The following is a 24640-nucleotide window of genomic DNA, read 5'->3' on the forward strand; positions in this document are numbered from 1 at the left end:
AAATCAGAGCTTGGCACTCTCTATTTATACTCTGTGCCTCGCAGGTCTGAGACGGGACAATACACATGGTGAGAATTAAAAAAGGAAGAAGACAATACACCACATGCTCTAGACCTTTCAGACCAAGAAGTTGCATTTGAGTACTCACCTAAGTGAATGCATTTCTACTGGTTTTGGCTTCTGGGGAGTGGATGCTCTTTGCCTGAGGAACTGTCTGTGGCTTTTTGCATTTTTCAGTCTTGAACAAACTTCTTATTTACAATACAAAAATAATAACTAAGCTGCACATTTTTCATTTTGACATGTGAAATTAAAAATAATTGTGCTTTGCATTAGTAGGCCAAGATGGTAATACACTTCTGTTATCAGGGTTCATTTTTAGTTCAGGTTAAACAAATTCCCTTGCACTATGCTGGGTGGGTTGCAAAGCTGTATTACGGACTTACCTCTGTTCCCATAACAGTGTCAGTAAAGGCTGACAGTCATTTTGGCCATGTCTAGACAGTGGTGTAAGACATAATGTTGGCATGTGCCACTGATACGCGGATTGACTCCACAACTCGTTAAAGTTGTAAAGTAGGTATGCTTTATTCAGCGCTGAGGTGCATGGGGATCGTTCCTCCAAAGTATGCACACCCAGGGTCATTTTTCCTTTACATTTACTCCCTTACGCCTATACATATTTAGTATCTGTCCCCGCTTCGTATTATAATGAGCTAGAAGGTCCTTTGCGCCTGCGCAGTGCCCCCTCTGGTCATGGGCAGGGGTCTCAAGATGAAGTAAATGAGTCTTCCTCCTGTGGGCAGGGGTCCTCAAGATGAAGTAAATGAGTCTTCCTCTTCTTAAACTTTTCACCTTTTAATCTTTGCGCATGGCTTTAGGGTTTAGCCGGTACCTCATCCATAAATCATCAGCTTCTCCCCCTTATCAATAGACCCAGACATCCGCATTTCCTTGTCAATAGTTGCTTATCAGTAGAAGCAGGCCTCTGTCTCCTCCCCTTATCAGTAGTAAGCATAATAGGTGTTTACAGCAGACAATACGTTTGTTTAAGCAAGGGATTCTTCTAACTCTTATACAATCCCCTGTATTTTCCTTTGTACATTTCATTAACCCTGTATCAATCCCCCCTTTTCTACAAAGGAAGTAAATTCTTTTACTATTATTTATGACAGAGCTATGCATGTTCTTTCTATCGATTTACAAAGTGATTTTGATATACATTGTACATTTCATTGACCCTGTATCAATCCCCCCTTTTCTATAAAGTGAGTAAATTCTTTTACTCTTCAGACAAGTTCCTCTTTCAACCAATTCTTGCGGAAGGTATCTCTCAGCACCTTATTATGTGTATTTGATAGAGAGTTCAAAATCTTTATGTATCGTAACATTCGCCAGTTCCAAACAAATAATTCAATAGACAATATGAAACTAATACTAACTAACATTAGAAGAACAATAATGGGGTGACACAACGTATTCAGTATGCCAGTTGCAGTTGGTGGTCATCCCAAAGGTACATTTCACCAGTGGTGGCTTGTATCTGGTCCTACCCTTAGTAGGACTCTGCTTATTTCTTCCATATTATGATGGATGCCTGTTTTTCTGGACCCCTCTTATCAGGTCTGGATTTTATCAGTTGATGGGATATAACTGGTGCTGAATATGCAAAGTCACACCCAGTGATCTTAGTAAAATTATAAAAACAAAATTAGAATGATTCTTAACAGTCATGATTTCATTATCATTATCCTCACAAAAGCACAAGCAGTTCTTAAGCACACACATACACAATATATACAAGTACAATATATACAAGTACAGTCCTTTGAGTAATGTCTGGATGGATTTCAAAATGATAAGTGCCTTGTTCTGTATCAAGGCATATGTTTTTAGTATCAATTGCGTTTCTTCTCAGGCCTTCACAGTTCTAGTTGGAAAGGCTTCTGGCCAATCTGAAAAGATATCCGTTTGTGCCAACAAATATCTATACCCCCCTTTTCTTGGCAGTTCTGTAAAGTTGATCTGCCACTATTGTCCTGGTTTGTTGTCCCTCCCAATTTGACCCATTTTGGGTTTAGGATTATTTTTGGGGTTTGTTTGGAGGCAAAGATTACACTGGTGAGTTACCTGTTGAACAATAGCATACAGAGTTCTAGCCATAATTTTGCTTATCAAATATTTATATCGACTCCCCAGTGTGTTTTGATGTGCATTCTTTACTAAGGACCATAACGAAGATGAGGGAACAATTATCTTTCCCTGTGGTGTACTAGCCCACCCTTTATCTTGACCTATAATTAATTTCTGATCTTCTTTATTATAGTTTGGCTTACCTTTTAGAGAAATTTTTCCCATCAGGAATTAAAGGTCCTTCAATTGTTATCTCACCCTTTGCAGCTTCTTTTGCCTCTCTGTCCACCAGCTCATTTCCCTCCTCCAATTCTGAGCTCACCTTCTGGTGTGCCTTGATGTGCATAATTGCCACCTTCTTAGGTAGTTGGACCACTTCCAACAGTCTCAGTATTTCTTCTGCATGTTTAATGTTTTTTCGTTGTGAATTCAACAGTCCTCTCCTTCCAAATGGCACCATGTGCATGCACAACTCCGAATACATATCTTGAGTCTGTATAGACATTTATGTTTTTTCCTTTTTCCAGTTCCAGAGCTCTAGTCAGAGCAATCAATTTCACCTTCTGTGCAGAGGTGTTTATGGGTAACGATCTGGATTCTATTACTTCAGCATGTCGTTTTCCACTGATGACATAGCTGTTCCCAGTAAACCAGGTTTCTGCGTCGTCTAAAGGGGTATCTTTCAGATCCAGACGACTGGAATATGTGGCCTCAGTAGTCTGCCGAGGCTTGCTCCACCATGATGGCTTGATATTTCAGAAACCTTTGTGGGGAAAGCCAGTGCCCGCCTTTCACTTTCAGCACTGCAGACACTGTATGGGACACCAGCACATTTTCTGGCCCAAGGTAAACCTTTTAGTACAGCTGCTGCAACGGCCCTGAGGCATCCAGGCCATCCTTCAGCTGCAGAGTCCAATTGCTTACAGGCTCAAGTCCTGTGCTAGTATTCCTAAGGCAATTTCTTGTTTCTTATGGGAGAAAAGAAAGAATGGTTTACTCACATCTGGGAGTCCTAAGGCTGGTGCCAACCTCAAAGCATTTTTAATTGGTGGAAGGCTCAAGTCGCTTCTCTTGTCACTGAAGATTCTTGTTGTAGTGCATATAGAGGCTTAACAATTAGTCCATGATGGTAGATTCACAATCTACACCATCCTGTCATACTGTCCAGGCCACACAGGCCTCTTCTGTCTGGGTAGCTATTAGGATGTCATCTATGTACTGCAGTAACTTCTCTTCTTCCGGTGGGGCTTCCCAGGACTCTTAAAGTCTTTTGAAAGTTGTTCTCCAAACAGGGTGGGACTGTTCTTAAATCCCTGCGGCAACACCATCCACTTGAGCTGGATTTTGCACCCACTCTTAGGGCTTTTCCATTCAAATGCAAAGATTTTCTGGCTGGCTTCATGGAGAGGGAGGCAAAAGAAAGCATCCTTCAAATCTAGAACAGTAAATCAAGTTAGCTCTGATGTTAAGCATGTTAGCAAAGTGTATGAATTTACTATTACAGGGTAGTTATTTTGTTAACAGGCCATAAGTCCTGTACCACCCGGTATGACCCATCAGGTTTAGGAATAGGTAAAATAAGGGTGTTAAAATCAGATTGGCACTCTTTTAGCAGTCCTAGCTGTAGGAAATTCTCAGCCATTTGGAAAAAATTCCTTCCCTATCTTCCCTCTTCAGGGGGTATTGTTTAATCCTGAGTGGCTGTTTTTCCTCCTTGAGCTTATCTGTATGGGGGGGGGGGGGGTGCATTTTGGCCCTTCCAGGTATGTTTGTAGCCCATACCCCTGGGAATACCTGATCCAGTATATCTTCAATCTGACTTCTCCCTCGACATGATTAGTGATCAAAATTAAGCTTTTAACATCTCTATATACTGCTGGTCCTTTACTTTTAAAGTGATCTTGCCTCCTTTGAAAGTAATGGTCGCTTCCAAGTGTTCTAACAAATCTCTCCCCAAAAGAGCTTTTGCGGAGTTAGGCATATACAAAAACTTATGGATGCCCCATTGTTTTCCCAATTGATATTTTAGTAGTTTACAAAAATAAGCCTTTTCACCTTGGCCAGTCGCCCCTTTTATCATCATATAATCGTCCCCAAAGGCATTAAAGCTTTGTTTAAAACTGAATACGTTGCACCCGTATCAACCAAAAATTCCATTTCCCTTTTTTTTTTTTTTTTTTCTTTTGTCCCCTAGCTCCATTATAACCAGTGGATCTGCTAGGGAAGATTCCCCTGGTCCCCGTCAGCCTAGTTCCAATTCAGTCACCGGAGCCACTCCATGGCACTCCCACTAGGGTAGTCTCACTCCCAGCGTCCAAACTCCTCATAGCACACCGATCCGGTTCCACAGAAGAGGAGGTCACTCCCCCACTTCTGTCCGACATTCGTCCTCCACCAGTTTCAAAGCAACCAGCGCAGCAGTGGCTGTAGCACGACCCAGCTTTTTCTTTTCTACCTATTTCCAGTTCCTATACACTCTCCATGCTTCCTCCTTCACTCCCATCCACATTTACCCATCAACCGTTCAATCCCGTCTGTCAACATGTCTGTCTGCCCCAGCGCCCATCCCATGCTCAAACGCAGGAACTGTGGGAGCTCCCCTCCTTTCCCCCCTCTGCAGGGGTTACAGATGCCTACCTCTGCAACAGCACTTCTGGTTTAACCCCTTCTTAACTCTGAATGTGAATGTGCTGCTTGTTGCCAGTGACAGCAATTTCCTCCTCCTTATCAATACCTGATAGGACAGAGGCAGAGGGTGCTCCTCTCGGGGATACCTGTGATACATAATTTTCTTGATTACTGTCCCAATATCACAGGCTGAACAACATCTCTCCAGCTTAGCTTTCTGTTTTTCACTGTTTTTTTCAAAACCAAAATTAGGGATCTGGCAGAGTTATATTAATTTCACATTCTGTCTGCCACTCCGGGTGCTTTCTTAAAGTGAAACATATCTGCATACATTACTTCATCGCATTTTCTTGGCCACCTCAAAACCAACATAAATTGTAAAAAATGTATTAGAATTCAGAGTTCCAATTTTATGCCATTTTTCCTGATTTTCCAAAGTATATAAAGGCCACCATTGGTTACAATATTTTACCAATGTTTTCTTGTTTACCGAGCCCCCAGAAGAACCTCCCAGTTCTTTCCAATGTGCCAAAATGTAACCCAATGGGCTTTTCTTCAGAATTCCCTTGTTTTGACCGGCTCCCATTTCAAACAATCTCTTACAAATCTCTATAGCTTCTCTTTCCCAGTGCTCTGCAAATGCACTTAAAATATGAGAGCACCTACACACAAGTTTTATGATATTCTCAGGGGATTCAGTAAGATAGTATCTCTGGGTTCTGCAGATCAACTCCCCTGTCATTAGAACAGTTTCGGTTCCAGCAAAATTTACACTGCCCTAGTATCCACAGCAGGTTCCACTGTTCAAAACTTATTATGTACTCATACGAAGTTTTTCCTAATATCCCCCGTTGATTGTCCCCAAAAGAGAGACATTAATTGTTGTGTTCCCATTTTATTTTCTCCTTTGTAACCACATCTTCTCAAATTTTCTTTGATACCTTTTATAAACCCTTTCTCAGTTTTCCTTTCTAACTTCCCAGAAGTCCGCGAGGATTTTGTGGCTTTTCTCCACAAACCCACCAGCGTTTCATAAGACACCCCCAACAGTATCTGCCCCACTACCCTGAGTGGCTATAAAAGTGGGATACATACTAAAAGCACTGCCACAATATCCATGTGAAATGCCACCCATCACATACAGTTACACTCCCACAAGGCACATACTCCCACAGGGCACACAGCCACAACATCCACGTGGAATGACACCCGTCACACACAGTTACACTCCCACAAGGCACATAGGGAATTCCCTTGCCTTTGTATTTCGTAAAGCTATCCACTGCGGGAGGGGTAGTCGGACCTTCCCTTTCTGAGCTGCTTGATGTTTATACACAGACAAGACACAGGACAGAAAAACATAAACGCTTCGTCCGTCTCCGACCGCTCCCCTCGCGGAGACACGGAACCGCGGATTAGGACTCCACACTCGCTTCGTAGCTACGCTACGTCTCAGTCACACAGAAACACATGGGATCCCACACACTCACGCTATGGTTCCGCTTACCCTTCTCCGGCTTCCTACACGGTCATTAGCAGGTCCGTCCTGGCTCCCAAAACTTGGGATGCAGCGAAAACCCGGGCTCGCCCGATCCGCCTTCAGGATCGCTCGCAGCCGCGCTATCGGCCGACGAGCCCCCAGCTTGCAAGCCCTACCTGCCAAGGGGAACTCCGCTGTGCGCCAGACGTCTCTGCACGCCTTACCAGCAGCCCCGGGCCACGCGTACGCCTTACAGGCCCCCTAAAGTACCTAAATTTCAAGCATACCGCCTCTCCGCAGCCGGCACAGGTTGTTGTCTGTCCCCGCAGTGAGCGGATGAGAAGCGGAGCTCCTCCAGGCAAGCGGCATGGGGCGCCTAGGATGTCCGCTCCTCACCCGATCCTGCAGCCGAACAGAGGCCTCCTGCCTGGCTCACCAAATTGATACGCGGATCGACTCCACAACTAGTTGTAAAGTAGGTATGCTTTATTCAGCGCTGAGGTGCATGGGGATCGTTCCTCCAAAGTATGCACACCCAGGGTCATTTTTCCTTTACATTTATTCCCTTACGCCTATACATATTTAGTATCTGTCCCCGCTTCGTATTATAATGAGCTAGAAGGTCCTTTGCGCCTGCGCAGTGCCCCCTCTGGTCATGGGCAGGGGTCCTCAAGATGAAGTAAATGAGTCTTCCTCTTCTTAAACTTTTCACCTTTTAATCTTTGCGCATGGCTTTAGGGTTTAGCCGGTACCTCATCCATAAATCATCAGCTTCTCCCCCTTATCAATAGACCCAGACATTCGCATTTCCTTGTCAATAGTTGCTTATCAGTAGAAGCAGGCCTCTGTCTCCTCCCCTTATCAGTAGTAAGCATAATAGGTGTTTACAGCAGACAATACTTTTGTTTAAGCAAGGGATTCTTCTAACTCTTATACAATCCCCTGTATTTTCCTTTGTACATTTCATTAACCCTGTATCAATCCCCCCTTTTCTATAAAGTAAGTAAATTCTTTTACTATTATTTATGACAGAGCTATGCATGTTCTTTCTATCGATTTACAAAGTGATTTTGATATACATTGTACATTTCATTGACCCTGTATCACCATGACAACCTTCCATTTGAAAACAAGGTCAGAGAGTGCTTCTGGCATTGCTGCAGGTAATTATCTGTCTGAGAGTTGACAGCAATCTCAACAGACACAATTTTTTATATGAAGTGTGTTCAATATAAGTATGTAATTTAACCAGCTATTTATTTGTTTTACTTGGTACCCCTTCCAGGGAAAAAAGCAAAACCTGTTTTCTCTTACTCTGCAGTATGACTAGAACATTGCCCAGTGTGGAAAGTGAGTGATAGCACAGACAAGAGAAAACAGAGTATGTTTTCTTTAAGAAATATTTGGCATGCAAAACAGAAAGCCCTCTGTTTGAAACTCTGGCAGTTCAACTTACAGCATTTTAAAACACACAAACAAGCACATCAGCAACTTCCTGTTGCTGGCAGCAATGTTGAAGGGTACACTAAGAGTATGGAGAGATAATGCAAAGCCCATCTGGAAAGCATGCAACAGCCTCTTCAGAAAGCACTTTGCCTTGGAACAAACCAATCCTATTGCTCTCAAAAAGGAGAGAACTATGAGAGCAAGTTGTCTTCAGAGATTCTGTTCCCATGGCAAGAGACGGGAGATTATCTCCTCCTCCTAAAAACACATGACACTTCTTTATTTTTGCAGATTTCATTGTGGTGAGGTAAACTGATGCATAAAATGTTTTTCTTCTCAGTGTAGGCCACCAGACCACAGACTTGTTAGTCTCACGTCACTGCAGGTTGTATGCAGAAACAGGAGGAGCACCTGGGTCTCCTCACTGTTAGTCCCACACATGGGTCACCACACTAGACACTTTTGTACCTTAAATTTCCTGTGTACCACAAACTGGGTATCTAAGTCTTGTCTCTGCAGCCAATATTTTTCCCTGAATAGAAGTCTAGTGACTGTGAGCATGAAAACAGTATAGCCTGAAAAGAGCTTGCAAATAACAATTTTTTTTTTCCAGGGCAGTCCTGTCAGAGGACTTGTGATCAAGGCAAGAATTGAAAGCAGCACTCCCTGAAGGGACAGAAATGCTGCAATATCTGAAAAATCCTTCCAGAGGCAGTTACTGTAAACGTACAGAGCAGCATTCCCTACATTTGACAGCTATTCTGAATTATAGCTCTGCCTAACTAGACTAACTGTTTTGGGGTAATATCATTATCAGAATAAAACGTTTGGTTTAAGCATGACTGGTGCTTCTTTGGTCCTTCTTGCTGAGACCAAATTGTGAATTACTGTCAGGGAAGCAAGAAGTGACCATGACGAAGTCCTGAGCCTCAGTCAAGATGAGGTCTGTAGTGCTGCTGCAGTTGTCTGTGACAGTTTTCATGCTGATTGGAAGTTTGTGGGATAATTTTAATTGGCCTGGGGAGTCATTAGCTGATGGCAAATAAAAAAAGGCAGCATGCTTGACTGACCTCTGTGAACAGATGAAGTCTTTGTAGGATTACTCTTAGCACTGCTGTGGGATCTGACACAGTGGCAAATCATTGTCCAAGTCCTGTGGTTTCAGCTTCTGATGAGCACTTCAATTTGCCTTTGCTGCTGCAGCCATGCATGGATCCCTCTGGAGAGAGGAATTACAAGGAGTTAAAGGGGAACTGCAGATTAAGCCCAGACAAAGAAAAAGGGAGAGTCAAGCTGAAGGGTTGGAAGTGGAAGGCAAAGTGCAAAACCTAGGAGAACACTAGGGAAGAAGAGAAACATGCAAACAACTGAAGAGAAGGATGACATAGAAAAGGCTTGGATCAAATGTTATAACGTTCAAGAAGATACAGCTGAGAAAGAATAATGGAGGAGGAGGAGGGAGTGATAATTGATTTTTTTTCTCCTTGGAATGCTTCTGTAATGAGTTATCCTAAATATTCTCTCCAGGGTGGCAGGAAGGGAACAAGAGGAAGTGGTTTCCTTAAGAAGATGGGACATGCACTTTGCTGTCCCCTTTATGCACTTCTGCTCTCCCATCTCTTCCCCACTCACATTATCAATGTCCTAATTACTCCCAAACTGATTGCCCTACCCACTGAAAGGTTTCCTCCCTCCTCCTTAATATTTCAAGGCATTTTTCCCTGGTAGGCAAAACCATCCTGTCTGTGCTTGTAATTGTGTCTGTGTTGTTGTGGACAAGGGTCTTTTCATTCCAAGACTCAGTGAGCTATTTTGGCCAAGCACACTGAATGAAGCATTTATTACTTTCCCTCTAATGCAGTTTCCTATTACAGGACACTCCATTATTAAAAAGCTGAGATTAAATAGCCCAGGAAATGTTGGACCAAAATACTACAGAAGTGGTTGCTTGTCATGGTATATAAAATATTCCCTGATGCTATCCCATAAGGGACACTGATATTCTTGCTAAGTCTCAGGTAGTTGAGGTTCAAGAGACATATACATTAAAACACACCACTCAAACTGAAACAAGCATTTTCAGATGAAAAGGCAGCATGGAAGGAATCCAGTTCTGGAAAGGACTTTAGAATGAGGAGAACAGTTTGGTTCATCTCTTTGGGAATAAACAACTTCTACGTTGCCCTTGAAACCAGGTTATTTTGGGAAGTATCTCTTTAGAGAGATTTGTGTAGGCAAAGTAAACTCAATAATTTTGTAATAGCTTCACTGGGACTTGATCTTGAGGTGCAAAACGCATGCCTAGAAATACAAGCACTAGAAATTAGCAGGGCAACACAACTTACTGGAAGTTACAGACTAAACAAGTGAAATTTGTCTTCCATCTTCTCCTGGCTTGCATTAGGACTGGTTGGAGTACTTTATCTGGAGACAGAGTGAGACAGTTGCCAGCTCTGTCCATTCTTACATGCCCTACTGAAGGCTTCCTGCATTTCAGTGCTAGGGGGTCTTCCAGAGGCAACTGTACCAAGTGTGCTTTAGCTGAGTGTATGGACACAGAAGTGAGGGGAAGTAGTTTGAAACCTGCTACTGCTGTCCTATCAACTTTTTAAAAGAAAATTTTGTTACATGAAAAACAACATACTTCAAGAATTTATCTGCGGGCATGTTTGTAACATGGCTGCTCCCTCCCCACCCAATCTGAGCCTAGCGAATCATGTTCAAGCTTGCATCAGCATGCAGAGCGTCTCAATAGTACAACTACAGTATTACTTTCCCAGATGGAGTTCACTGACAAGTCAGGCAGAAAGATGTGCCTCCAGAGTCAGAACTGGAAGCAGGATTTGTATGTTAATATCAAATTTGGAAATAACCGGGTAGATATGTTGATGGTGCAAACATATACTGCTGTATTCTACAGCCTTCTGCTGGTCTATGACACTGCAGATTTAATTAGCTTGATCAGGGATAAGTGAGAAATGCCCATAAAATCCATGCCAGTGGCATTTTGAGGTCTGCAGTAGCAGTGTGCCCTCACTGGGATGGAAGACACCTGTGCAAGATTGGTACTCAGGTTTTATCTCTAGCTGTCTTTATACTGTTTTCCCAGGAGGAGGTCATCGGGGTTTGTTGCTGTGTCAAAAACCAGTATCAACTCTGAAGTAGGATGTAGGCCTCTGGCTCACATGGCATAGAGCTTTAGCTGGGAGGTGGCTCCTCCACCTGCCTTTATCACTTCCAGAGCCCTCAAATGCCTAGAGACCACTCTTCCTTATCTTCCCCTGAACACAGGTTTCCTCAAAGTACTGCAAAGCCAGACAGAAGCTGTGTCATCCCTCTGAGACAGTACAACACGAGCACTTTCCCCACCTTGTTTCCTTTTTTTAGCCCACAGTTTTTGCGCAAGTAACTGGGACTGAATTATTTGAAGAACTGAGATTAAGCTGTGGAATTATTAGTAACCCTGCCATCTTCTTTACTTTCAGCTGCAGGGCTGCTGTCTCCATACATTCATATACAGAACTCAAGGAGCTATGTGCTTTCCCAGTGTGAGAAACTATGCAAGATGCAACATGGAAGTTGGAGAGAAGACTAAACAGAGGATGCTGGACAAGTTAACAGCAAACTGGACTTTGAGACTAACTTGATTATGGAAAGGGTAGAGTTCTTACTTGCATGTATAGCATATTCCATTCCCCTTTATTTGTTAAAGGAACTCCTCCTATTTGGATGACTTAGAGCTAATATGATATTTGTAGAAACCTGAGCATTTTATATTTCCTGTATTTGGGGAAAGAGGAGAGAAAGGGCATCTAATTTTTTTTAACCTCAATGTTTCTTTTATGGAATCTGATCTTTTTTTTTTTTTCTTTGCCATTTATGTTGTGAGGAGAAACAGGTTTTGAAGATACTAAGAACCCGTAAGTCTGCAAATAGTAGTGAGTCTCTGTATGTATAGAGTGTCTGTAAAAAAATTAATTTCTGCAAATTGAAAGCATGAACTTATATAAACACAAACCTCACAGTAGCATAAAAGGCAAATAAAGCCTTACATTTTAAATGGGAAACAAATTAGGAAAATCTTTGCCAGCTTTCTTTAGCTCTGCCCAGTTGGTAGGCACTAACAAAGGTTTACTTTTCCTTTTGGAGGAGATGCTTGCTGGGGAATGAAGAAAACACTGTGCTGTGATAAACCAAGACAGCTGTTTAAATTGCTTACTGTAGTATTAAGCTGTTCTTTGTACTTTTGTTTTACTGTTTGTGCCTTTTTCTTCCCGTAGTTGCCTAACATCGACTGGTGTATGAGGATACAAAACAAATGGCTGGAATTACATTTGAACATGGCTTAATTCTCTACTTGAGACAGTGGAAGAAGAGAAGTTAGAGATGTGCTGCCTGGTTTAATCATTTTAAGTAATAACTACAAGTAGTAATTTCTGTCTTACAAAAATGCTGCACATTTGCCTGCCTTATGTAGACTTGAAACCTTCTTTTAAGTTTCTATCAGTGCAAAGCAGACACTTAGACAAGCTACTGTTGAGCCAAATGATAGAATAAAGGTCACTGACTTTCAGGGCTCACTGAGTCAGAGGGCTCTAGCTGAACCTCTCCCAAAATAAAAAAGAGAATTGATTCATTACAGATATTTACTCTGGGAATTATTATAATCAATAGAGAAATTCCCACTGGGTCCCCCAGCAGTATTATATTTATATATACCACCTGGGGAGTGAAAGCCTAAGAAATAATAATGCCAAGTTGATGCTGCCATCTTAAGCCTGTTCTTTTGTGCATTAGTGTATCTTTAACAGTGTGACATATTGTTTCTCATCCAGAATACATTGGGCAATTTATTCTACACTTTTAGAGACACTGTGTGTTCTGTACTTCAGAGAACATCAAGCCATTTTTTATCTACTTCATCAACGACAGGCAAGCTTGTATCCTTTTTTTAATGATGCCACACATGCATTTTTCAGAGACAAAGTATGTTTGGGGAAGAACTGTAGAGCACAGCTCAGCAGAAGATTCCCGCTCCCATCAGATGAGGGTATTGTGGTGGTTTATCAGGCTGGTACTCTGTAGCATGTTTTTTACCTTCTCATAGGTTTTAGCTGTAGGATGCTACTATAAAGACTATTTGCTGCTAACTCTGTGTAGATGCTGAGTTCTCCCTTTTCTGTCCCAGGGTCACAGGGAATGTGGGATGACCACGTGCCATCAGTGTCCTTGTGATGGACAGTGGAGGACGTCCTCTGGCCCTTGGGGTGGGGAGGGCCCCCGCTGCTGCACGTAGGGTCATTCCCCCTTCATGACCATGGTTCTATCTCCACTGGTGTCTTTCAGAATGCCCAGGCTTAGTATTTATGCATTGGAGTATTTCAGTGCCTGCAGATGTATGTGATCATCAGAGCTGAGAAGACACAACAGAGGATAAGCTGCACCCCAGCAAGGGTTGACGCTGAAGGATAAACTCACTCTCCTTTTTATGCTTAAACAATGCTTATGAACACAAACACCAGTTTGGTGGTGTGATAAGAACCTATGAGGAAACTTGTGGGCAAACACTTCTTTTTGTGCTTTTGCAGAAAACGGTGCAATCCCTCTGGGTCCTCTGTCATTGATTAGCAGCATTAGTGATTCTGAACAGCAAACCCACATTTATGGGTTCTTTTGTCTCAAAGTTGTGCAACTTACCTCATTTCAGATGACTCATGATTTCACTTGATAATAGAATGTAACTTTGAACCTCAGACATAATTGCAGAGAAAAAGAAGAAAACCTGTGATGTAGTTAACTGTTCCCAGTTGTTCTCATGCAGGTTTTTAGTGTATGCAGTACTGATTTCTGCCCTGAACATGTACACGTGTTCACTGTGGATATGGAAATGTTTAAGCTGATGATTTGTATTATGCTCTCTCCATTCTTATAAAGCTGAATTCATATCATTGCACAAATGGCAAGGTAGCTTCTCACATCTTATTCTATTATACAAGAGTTACATAGCACTAAAAGAAAGAATTTATTTTTCCTTCTCTGGTAAAGGGGGCAACTTGCAAGTCTCTATCAATACAGTTAACATCCCACTTTACTCATTTATCCTTCATGACTGGATTCTGCAAGAATGAAGGCCTGGATCCCATTTCTGTAGACTACTCAGAGGTCGTATCATAAAACTGTGACTTTTGCCACACAGTTGTTAAAGCGCATCCTAATGTGCTTTTCTGGTAGACACAGGTGCCTTCAGTGGCAAGCCTATGCTAAGACAGGCTAGGCTGTGTATTCTTCCACATATTAAATAATTTTCTGTATAAAAGCATAGTGTTCACAAATGGAAACAGGAGCCATCTGCTCATCAGCAGCTAAGGTTGACAGAAGCATAGCTAGAAATTTCCATACCTTATCCAAGGAATAAGATATTCACTGCTTACTATAGATGAGAAAAAAGGAATTTTTGCAATGCAATGCACCAAATGTCACATCTGAGTGTCTAGTGTTACTCCTCATGCAAACAAGTAATTGAAGAAGTGAAGATGATCATAACAATATTGATTTCCTTTACTGTTGACTTCACCTACAAGCCATGTGGCTGCATGTGTTCCATGCAAAAAAAACACTACAGCTGAACCATGTTAGCAGAGAACCACAGCTTTGGCTGAAAAGTTGTTCATATCTTGGCTCCGGACAGTTGTCCGTTTTAATAAAGGAGGTATCGAAGGCACAACAGGGAAAACGTGCTCAACCGCCCTTTGCACTTTAACAACATCTCTCTCATGATCTTGAACTACTAAATTTTCCCCAGCTTCTGACTGCTTAGAGACCAGAGCAGTTTCTCAAACTGTTTGGTGGACCTAGACCAACACAGCCAGCATTAACAGGCACTGTAAACATAAGCTTCTTGCAGCCTACATTGCAAGTAAGTCCACTTCTGGTCACACACAAGGTTGCCACTGCCTTCTTCTGGGATGTTATTTCACCACAAATATTTAAGCACAGATGTGGCTGTCGGTATGCATTGCTTGGTGATAGAGAAAAGCAGGAGGATACTTAGGAAGGTTCTGCTTTGCTCTGTCACACCCCATGTTTTTTATTTCCAGGTAACTCAGAATTACTAACTGCAAAGTACCTGGATTCATAGGGACAGTGGGGCTTGAAAATGCTTTTGGAAATGACACTTAATGAATCAATGAATCCAAACTAAATGGAGCACAACTATGGCTTTTTTTTTTTTTTTTTTTTTAACTCATTTCTCAAGCAATAGATAATGTAGAAAGCTAAGAGAACAGTAACACTATTTCCCTCAATAGAAGAATAGAAGACAAATCCCCCCCAACAGGTTTTGCTTTTAAGTAAATGGGCCATTTTTTGGAAAAATGTTTACATCTCATTAGTGTTTAACAATTCCAGCACACAGAGTTATGCAGGCAGATGAGCTATTTAGGTAAATTAAAATATTTATACAATATTAGAATATATTGTGTATGAAATCTAATTTAGTAACTGACGCTGATTCATCTAGACTTTGAAAGGAAACCACAGCAGATGCTGAAAAGGAGAAAGTAAACAATATATATGGAAATAATGAAGACACTTTTCCCATTACCTGGAATGAAGCACGAAAGTTAACAGTGCTGGTTAACAACTGAATAATTTACCAAGATGCTTGAGGTAATTGTGCCTCTTCTTATTATCAAAATAGATCTCTCCTTTGCATATACCTAAGCTCTTAATCTCTATAACCTTAGTGGCAAAGAGTTCTACAGGTTAGGCCAATATTCTTATAAATACATAATATTATTTCTCTGTATATTTATGTTTCTATCTCTGTTGTTGTGTATTTATACCTTTTTCCAGATGTAGCTTAAATTATCTGTGTTTGGCTGTAATTGGCTATCTTAGCTTTCAAATACAAATACAGGGTGCACTAAATAAATATTCTTATATTATTCATTGTTGTGTATACCCATACCAAGGTCATAGAGTTACTGACATCGCCCAGTCCAACTTTTACTGACTTTCTTCACACACTCTTTTCCTGGGGTTTCTTATAGTGATGCTGACAGGTATCGGCTATGGACATAGTTGCCTTTGATTTGGATGTGGCACTTTGCTGATTTAGTTTCTAGACATGAGAGTTAGATATAGGGCAGGAGAGCAACAACTAAACAGCAATGCCATGCTACTCTCTGGGTATACCCACTGCTCACAGGGGAAAGTGGAACTGACCTCTTTGATCACAGATGAAGCACTGGAGCAAGAGTTTGAATAAAGACTTTGCTTTGACTGATTTAATTCAATCAGTTTAGAAACTGCTTCAGCAGTGAGCACATTGTGGTGATTTAATTAAGCTCACATCTAAACCAGTGCTGCTACACTGGAGTGAATGTCAGTCCCTAGAATCCCATCACTACAGGCAGTGGCAAATACCAGTGTTGCGTTCTTATCATTGCTGGGTGCTCCTGTCAAACCTGAACTTGGTGCAGTGCACAACTGGACTATCCCGAAAACCAAAATGAAAGACCGCAGAAGTCAAGTTTCCCCTTGCTCCCACAGAATAAACAGCTGTGCCAACCCTTGATAGTTTCCCTCCTATTTGCCTCTCTGTGCCAATGCTTCTCTGCTGGGGCATGTGTGGGAGAACAGCTGACACTGTATCAGCTCTATTTTCCAGTCATGTTGGTGAGAAGAGTTGTAGCCCAGTGGAAGCTACTTGTGCCACCGGGATTACTAAACTCAGTGTGGAGGATGCACTTTACATCCTAGCTGGAGCATAAAATTACATATGATAATCCTGACTAACACCCGGGGCTAGTTGGTATCTTCTCTCATTTTGTGTTTTGACAAATGGTCATAGCTGTAACTATGGACAAAATGAGCTAGAGATGAGGCAGCAAACAAACATGTAGAATTTAAGTGCTAAAAACCTGTGTCTGGTCAGTTTGAAGGTCTAGAGGTGAGCAGGAATTGCTCATGAAAGATGAATCACTCACTGCTAGAGAGCCAGGCTCTGGTAGTTGCAGTCTAAAGCGTTTATGCCTTTTTGTTTCTTTCTGCTCTTGTCAGCAGTAACAGTGTTTACATGGGCAGTGCCCAGGTTTCCTCACAGCTCCTTGGATTGCTTTACTCATCTTCTCTCAAGGACACTGCAAAGTCTTAATTCATTACCCTTTGTAATGATTAAAAGCGATGCTATTATTTGGTGACACTCCAGTTGACAATGACTAGCTGTAGGCATTTAATGATGACTAGCTGTAGGCATTTCCTAGTGGCTAATAAAAGGCTGGAGGGAAGTGATAGGCCAAGATCCTGCAGAGAACTTGTTACTGCAATTGTGAGCTGAAGAAAAAAAAAAAACACAACAGGATAAAAATGCAGAAAGGATTTTTTTCTCTTTCTACAGGTTACACAATTTTATTGGCATTGGAAAGTCAACACATCCTCTGAAAAGAATGCATGTCCTGAAAGCTTGTCAGATTGTTTCAACCATTTTTCAACTTCCTCGCCAGGTTAAAAAGTGAACTGGAAAAACACCTTATGCTTTTGCTGGGTTTAGTCCCTCTTTCCAAACATATCCTGTCACAAAACTTTATTTATGGGCCTATGTTGGTATTTCCACTTCCTGAGTTGTTCTTCCTTCTACTGTTCAAGCTGATTTTCATGTGTTATGAAAACTAACCTATACTACTTTACTGACTTTTCAATAAAAAATGGAATAATTTCCTTAGTAAAGTCAACATGGCAGCAGTTTAAAGGCCCATTCCAACCAAGCATAGAGGAACACAAGAGTAAATGAAAGCAGCCAGCACATTGCAGGCTGGTACCACTGGTTGTTAAGTTCTGTGACATCTTTGTTACATGTCACATTAAAACTGGATTGAGTTATTGTTTCTTTGTCCTGAATGCATAGGTAGAAATATAGAGTTGAGAAGAATCTACTTTGCTCCTCTATCATCATGCGCTAGGGAACATCATGTGTATCTACAACTCAGCTTTGGTCTTTTCTGAACTGATACATGTCTATTTACCCTTAAAAAAAACCAAACCAACAAATGAAACGTTGAGAAGTTTAAAGCTTCTACAACCTTTTTGTAAGGGGACTGTGTTTAATTAGTTTTCTTCTATTGCTTCCTTACCTTAATTATAGCAAAGGTTTTCACAGTCTAGTTTAAATTTTCTCTCCTGTAAATTAAGACAAATTATTTTGTATTCCTAGTAGTAAATATTGAGAAACATCTATCATCTTCTTGTAATTTACAACCTTTGCGTAGCAGAAAATTAACTTGTTCTTTTCCCCCCTTCTCCAGAGGCATAAGACTTGTTTAACCTTTCTTCAGAGGATGTATTTTCTAAACTCCTTATATTTGCTGCATTTCTTTGAACTAATTAATGTTAAATAACCTGTCTTAATGTTTCCATCTCAAAGTTGCATGTCGTTTCCTTGCTAAACTACCCATCTTTCCACTGCATCAGAAAACGTTGCTGTTAAGTCTGACTTTCAAAAGTCATCAGGTGTCCTGCACTCCTTAGTTCCTTGACTTACTATCCCAAGGTCCCATGTGTATCGTGATACTTAATGAAGATTTCTGAAGTCCCTCACCTGTGTTTTGCCACTACTACTTTCCTTGCACGGTGAAATTAATTGTTTTGTGATTGCTTTCATCCAATACATTTCACTCTTCTACATTTATAGCTACTTTCACCATATTAATCAAAACCAGATCCAACATATTTCTTCCCCTAATAATCTTCTCTGCTTTCCAGAACAGAAAGTTATGCCCGTCTTGTGTCAAAGACTTATCTATCCTGTTTAATATGCACTGGGGCTGCAGAGCATGAGATAACAGTCATTAGAATATGCAATAGCTCTGTCACTGTCTTTTTGCACAGTGGAACAATGGACAGTCTATTTTAGGAAAGTGTTGCAAAATTATGAACAATTATTACAGTATTTCTGTATCTACTTAGATCTGGCATAAACTTGCTGCAATTCTCTTTTCTCCATCTTTCCCACTACTTCTGTTGTGGCATGTAACTTCAACCACAATAGCAGCAAATGAAATTCTTCCTTTGCCTTAGCCTGGATGCAAATGCTTTTGGCTAAACAATATCCAAAATTCTTAATGGTTTTTCTAACCAAACAAAACTAGAACTGGAGTTCACACCTCCACAGTACTTGAAACATACATTCAGCTAAGAGCTTGTAAGCGGAAATAACCTGTTTGAAAAATTAAACAATCTATAATCAAGATAAAAGTATATAGCAGTGGGCTTTTAAAGACACGAGCCAGCCAGCAATGGCATCTGCAGCCATTGTTGTTGCACCATTTCAATGTTTTAATGTGCACCACCACAAAGGCTGCTCAGTTGTGATCCAAAAGACATTCTTTCTTCCCAGGCTCTCAGTTCCAAAGGTTTTTTCTCTCCCTTTGAGCTTATAAAACTACATAAAGAAGTAAGTATTTTTAGCATACGACTGATGACCAGAGATATTTTTGTAGCTCTCAGACAAAAAAATACACGGGGAAAAAAAGTCCACTGCTCATTTTATAGAACAACTGTAATAGTAAAACCTATCTCTGCAAATAGGGTAAAAATAAAGAGATGTGAAATAAAATGATTTCTTGAACCTCAGTGGCTGTGGCTTTTTTATTACATTTTACTGCTACAAGTAGTTCTGGGCATACCAATGCTTCTGGGGCTTTTTGGTGATGCTTGGACAGGGTTTTTTGTTATAAAATAATGTATTTACATCTCAAAGGGACTAAAATAAAGGATGCTATTTTCTAGTTTGTATGTTGCTGAAATTAAGGTACCACTCAGACCTGATGTTTGTGCTTGACCTTTGCCTTTTATCCTTCTTTTTACCTCAAGAGCAGTTGTACTAGCAGGCGAGTAGTATTCCTGTTGGAATCTGGGCATTTTAGTTTTCTTGTAACAAAGATTATCTTTTACGCATGGGAAAGTTGTGCCACATTCAGACCTCTGTGGACTATCAGCAGGTCCTTTATAAACTGTGGAACAAGGTTTAAAGATTGCTTAGAAAGGCCACGTTTTGGTCACATGCAGAACTTTCAAGAAGAAAGTAACTTTCTGTGACTTACTCGTTAAATTAGTTAGAATGGTGGCCTTCCTTCATAAGGCTGCACAGTGCCCATTTCTATAGAGAAACCTCTTAGACATCTTTAGGACTGCAAAAGTTAATTGTTAAAGCAAGGGTAAAATTAGGTTTTGTTTGTAAGAGAGAATGAATTAAAACAGACTGCTGGTGAGCTGGGAATAACCAGGCACCTGCACAGGAGAAGGCAGGAGAGAGTTTGACTTCAAGAGGTCAAATATGGATCTATACGCTCTTACAAAGAAGCAGCAGTATGTTGCCCTATCAAAAGGAGGAAAAGTCCTTGTAATCAGGAGGAACATAGGAAACTGTTTTCCAGAAGGGAAAAAGACTATTATTAATGTGAAGCAATTTACCAGGTCAAGATGCAAACAATTCTGAGCTCGTAATGACCTCTTTCCTATTTTTTTCCTCCAGGATTTCTAGCTAGTACTCTTACAAACGCATCAGCCCTTATGTTTTCCCCACTTGCCATTGCAGTTTTGAACCAGCTGAGGGTTGTCACACCAACAAGCAATTTATACTTTGTTTGGCCCCAGTGCTGGCTGTATCATAAACGACTGAATCTCATGTTGCAACAAAACACTCTTGACCTCAATATCAATGAGAGGGGCACTCTGTGTCATCACAGCTGATGTCAGCTATTTGTACCTTAAATATTTTCACCAGCATGCTCTTCAGTTTGTTCCCTGGGAATGTTTCCCAAGCCCCTTCCCTAAATATCCTTGTCTGCTCAAAATATTGGTAACCTGGGGACTAGGACTATAAAGATAAGCCCCCATCTGAGAGAGTACATCTCGTCCCCATAAGTTTAAAGGCAAGTTCCGAAGGACATAAGGTTGAATTGTTCCTTGATGCCCTTCCGAATCTTTCCAATGCAAAATAGCAGTGCTTTGAAGGGGGATGTCAGCAGTGCCTATTCCTTTCAATTGAGTTAATGCTGGCTGTAAAGGCCAATTGTCAGGCCATTGATCATGGGTCATTACAGTGACATCTGCTCCTGTATCTAATAGGCCTATAAACTCCTTACCTTCTATTATAAGGCGGAGTTCAGGCCTGTCCAGCACGAAATAGGCATCAGAAGACCCAAATCCAGACGTTCCTCTGATTCTGGTATTAGAGTGACCCCACTGATGACACAAACGGTAAGAGCAATAACTGAGCTATTTTTGTGCCTTCTACAAAATTGAAAATAGATGTTTCAGTATACATCATAACTTTAATTTCTCCACAACAGTCAGAATCAATTAGACCAGGTACAATTCTCAGACCTTTCATGGTTAATCCACTTCTGCCCAAAATTAACCCACAAACTCCCTTTGGCAAGGGTCCATAAATACCAGTAGGTATTGCTTGTATTCCCATTTCTGGTGCTAATACGATGTGGGAGGAAGTACAGAGGTCCAATCCGGCACTCCCTGCTGTTGCTCTGATGAGTTGTGAAACGGATTTTTGTGAACTGGATAAACCCCCTGTTTTGTTATCTGGGCCCGGGGGCGGCCCACTTGTCCGTTTCCCTGTTGCTGAACGGATGCTAAAAGATTACCATCTTTGTCTCGTACAGAACGACATTCGTTAGCCCAATGTTTTCCCTTTTTACATTTAGGGCACAGTCCTGGTAATTTTTTATTGTTAGCAGTTATAGACTGAGCACTGTTTTTGCAATTTTTGGCAGTATGCCCCATTTGGCCGCATGCAAAACAACTACCAGGTGGTCCTGGTACCCTTCCCCGTTTTCCCTTGATTGCAGCCATTACCTGCTCTATGGGCATGCCTTTCATAGCAGCAGCAGAAACTACACCCTGTACATAACTAGATCCAATATCTGCACACAAACGAATGTAGTCATTCAGGGTGGCTTTCCCCTTCCAAGGTCTAATTGCTGCTTGACAAATGTTGTTTGCATTTTCGAAAGCAAATTCCCTTACCAAAATTAAGGCAGCATCAGTGTCTTCTATCAATTTTGCCGAGGCTTGCAATAAACGAGATACAAAATCTTGATATGGCTCATCTGGCCCCTGCCGTATTTTTGTTAATTCCTCCTTTCTTATGCCTGAACGCGGCAATTTTTTCCATGTAGCTATTCCCATTTCCCTGACTAAATCATAAGCTAGAGGGTTTAGATTTAACTGCTGATACACACTTGAAAATTGTCCGATCCCCGCCAACTGTTCATAGGTAATTCCCATTTGCATTACCTTCGGTACCTTTGTGCAGTACTATTACAACGTTCAGCATAGCCTGCAGACCATAGTAAATAATCTCCCCCAGATAGAACTGCCCTTGTTAAAGTTTTCCAATCTCCAGGAGGAAGCATATTAGAAGCAATCGTTTCTATAATAGCAATTGTAAAGGGTGCTGTGGGCTCATACTGTGCTGTTGCCACCTTTAATTCTTTTAATTGTTTATATGGAATGGCTTCATAATCATTAAAAATGGCACCCATCCCATTTTGCCTCTGAATCACAGGGAATATCAGAGGAAAACCTTCTAAATCCTCACTGTCCTTTTTTGCATTCTTTAAAGCCAATTGTAAAGGAGAACGCTGCATGAGAAGATCTTCTAATCCTGGAGGAGGGGGCATAGTTCCTGCTCTGAAAGCAGGCAACACGGTAGGAGCACAATTTTCAGTTTGAATCCCCATATTCTTTACAACTGGAAATGTAAGTTCCTCATGATGATATTCAGCAGCTTCTTTTTCTAATTCATCCAATTCATCAGGATCTAAGTCATCAACATTATCCTGCAGGACATGTTCACGCAATTGCTTCACCGAATTTGATTTTAAAAAGAAAGATTCTCGCCGGAGATCTATAGGCTCCTCATATCTAGGAGGAGATGGAGGGGGAGCCGAAGGTAATTGCCCCAGCGATTTTGAACGAGACAAAGGTTTCTTATCATAGTACGTTTCCCTAAACCATTTTTCATCCCCAGTATCCCCTCGAAGACATTCTTTTACTAATGTCCATAGGGTAAATGTATCAATAGATACTTTCTCAGGTCCATGAACTGCATAATATCCCTGAATCTTATCTCCTACTTTGTTCCAAGTTTCAATCTTAATTGTACCATTTTTCGGAAACCATGGGCACACTTGTTCAACAAATTCTAAAAAATGATCAATCTGCCTAGTAGTTACCTTAACTCCTCGCGCTACTAATAATGATTTCAACATAGATGCAAAAATCTTACGTTCTGTACTTTGTGCATTCCCCATCTTGTCTTAACTGAAACGTCTGTCCTATAAAGTACTTCACCCCAACATATACTCACCTACCGCGGCTTCACGGGGGAAGCGACGTCCCATCCTTTAGTGTCGAGTTCCCCGGGTTTCGGCACCAACTGACAGAGACCAGCTCATTAGGACGCCTGAAAGAAACAGACGGACTACAGCTCTGATGGCATGTAGCAAAGTTTGTTACACAAGTTTCTCAATTTATAATCAGGCTATATCCTGTTTACTTATGGCAAGATCCTGCTCTAACACTGGTTACATCTCTTTGGCTACTTTACAACTACTCACGACATTTATTATCTGATTTTGTATTATGTTCTTAATTATTTTGTCCTCTTATCTTGCCAGATGCATTGGACCATCTGTTCTTACATTGTTGCTATGTTCTGTTTGTTTTCTCCCTAAGGGAGGTTCAGGGAGAGGTCGAAATGTTCCCTTTCAGGAGCGTACTCGCCTTCATCTCACTAACCCTTTCAGGCCAGCTCGACTCCCTTCAAGTTTGTTCTCATTTGAATGTCAGAAATCAGTTACTTAGTTGTTTTCCACAGCTCCCTTTGTTTCTGTCCTGATTAGAATAGCTGAAAGCAACTGAAAGGAATGAAAATTTGTCTCTGTTCACAAGGTCAATGCAAAGCCTTTGCCTCTGCTCAGATCTTCCAAACCGGAGGAGACGACAGAGAATGCACTTGCTTTCTAGCTCGTTAGTGCATCAAGTGATCTCAGTCTTCTTCCTGGCTTTTTTTGTGGGCTTCCCCCCCCCCCCCCCCCATGTCAACCTACTTTGCATGCCAACATTTATCACAACCTACCAAAATCTTTCTGTTATTTTGTATACATAATTAAACAAACAAAAACAGCCTTTCACTACTACTACTGCCTCTGAGATGTGGAGCTGGGATATGATTTGATGCTAGAAAAAAAGCAAAAGCAAACCCAAACCAGTTGTCTCCTGGGATTTTCGTAGCTTTTAGCTCATCATAAACATCTTGTCTGGTCTTAGCAAATGCTGTATCTTAGTTTCATGCAGCTGACCCTGATGCAGTCTGTTTTAGACACAGTTACTAAGATAGGAAGATTGTACAGCTACTTCTCTGCGTAAAATGATGTTTCTCAAGGCTTGGAAAACAAGCATGCAACAATGAGGCAGTAAGAGTGGGGGAAAAACAACAAAAACTGCTTATTGGGAAAACCTTCTCTCTGGTAGTGCTTTATTCACACTGACTGAATGATTACAAGCTAGAAAATAACCCTCACATGACTGAATAAGACCAAAATTTTACTGCACTAACAACTGAACACTTGAGAGCATATGTTACAAACAAATGAAATAGTTTCATATGTAACCAGTGTATTTCTAGAAAATTAGATTTCTTTCACTTTCTTTTCTAACACTCATTATTTGGGTAATAAGAATGAAAAGAGTTTGTTCAGAAAAAGCAAGAGACATTTCCAAAACAGCACTCACACAACGGAAGTTTTCTACTTCTATTTTTCCTTAATAACTACTTTCTGTAAGGGATATCACACATTTTTGCAGGAAGCTGTTTTATTCCCATGGGACTGATATAAAACCAATTTATGTATTGTACACAGGAAAGAGTTG

The 24640-nt window shown here is 41.0% G+C and overlaps 2 long non-coding RNA genes across 3 annotated transcripts; both read right to left on the reverse strand.

Annotated features, from left to right (window-relative positions):
* Positions 1–569: 569 nt before the first annotated feature.
* On the reverse strand, positions 570–23219 carry LOC136017294 (uncharacterized). Of its 2 annotated transcripts, none has more exons than XR_010613888.1 (3): positions 23076–23219; positions 6269–8906; positions 570–3568 (listed from the first exon to the last, which is right to left on the reverse strand). It is a non-coding gene; the product is annotated as an uncharacterized LOC136017294 (long non-coding RNA). The 2 variants fall into 2 exon arrangements; XR_010613889.1 differs by lacking the exon at positions 570–3568 and adding an exon at positions 3702–4907.
* Positions 12372–20850, reverse strand: LOC136017300 (uncharacterized). The gene is made up of 3 exons (XR_010613890.1): positions 20833–20850; positions 17821–17866; positions 12372–13100 (listed from the first exon to the last, which is right to left on the reverse strand). It is a non-coding gene; the product is annotated as an uncharacterized LOC136017300 (long non-coding RNA).
* Positions 23220–24640: the final 1421 nt, after the last annotated feature.

The sequence above is a fragment of the Lathamus discolor genome, chromosome 1, assembly GCF_037157495.1.
Source record: "Lathamus discolor isolate bLatDis1 chromosome 1, bLatDis1.hap1, whole genome shotgun sequence".
NCBI lineage: Eukaryota > Metazoa > Chordata > Aves > Psittaciformes > Psittacidae > Lathamus > Lathamus discolor.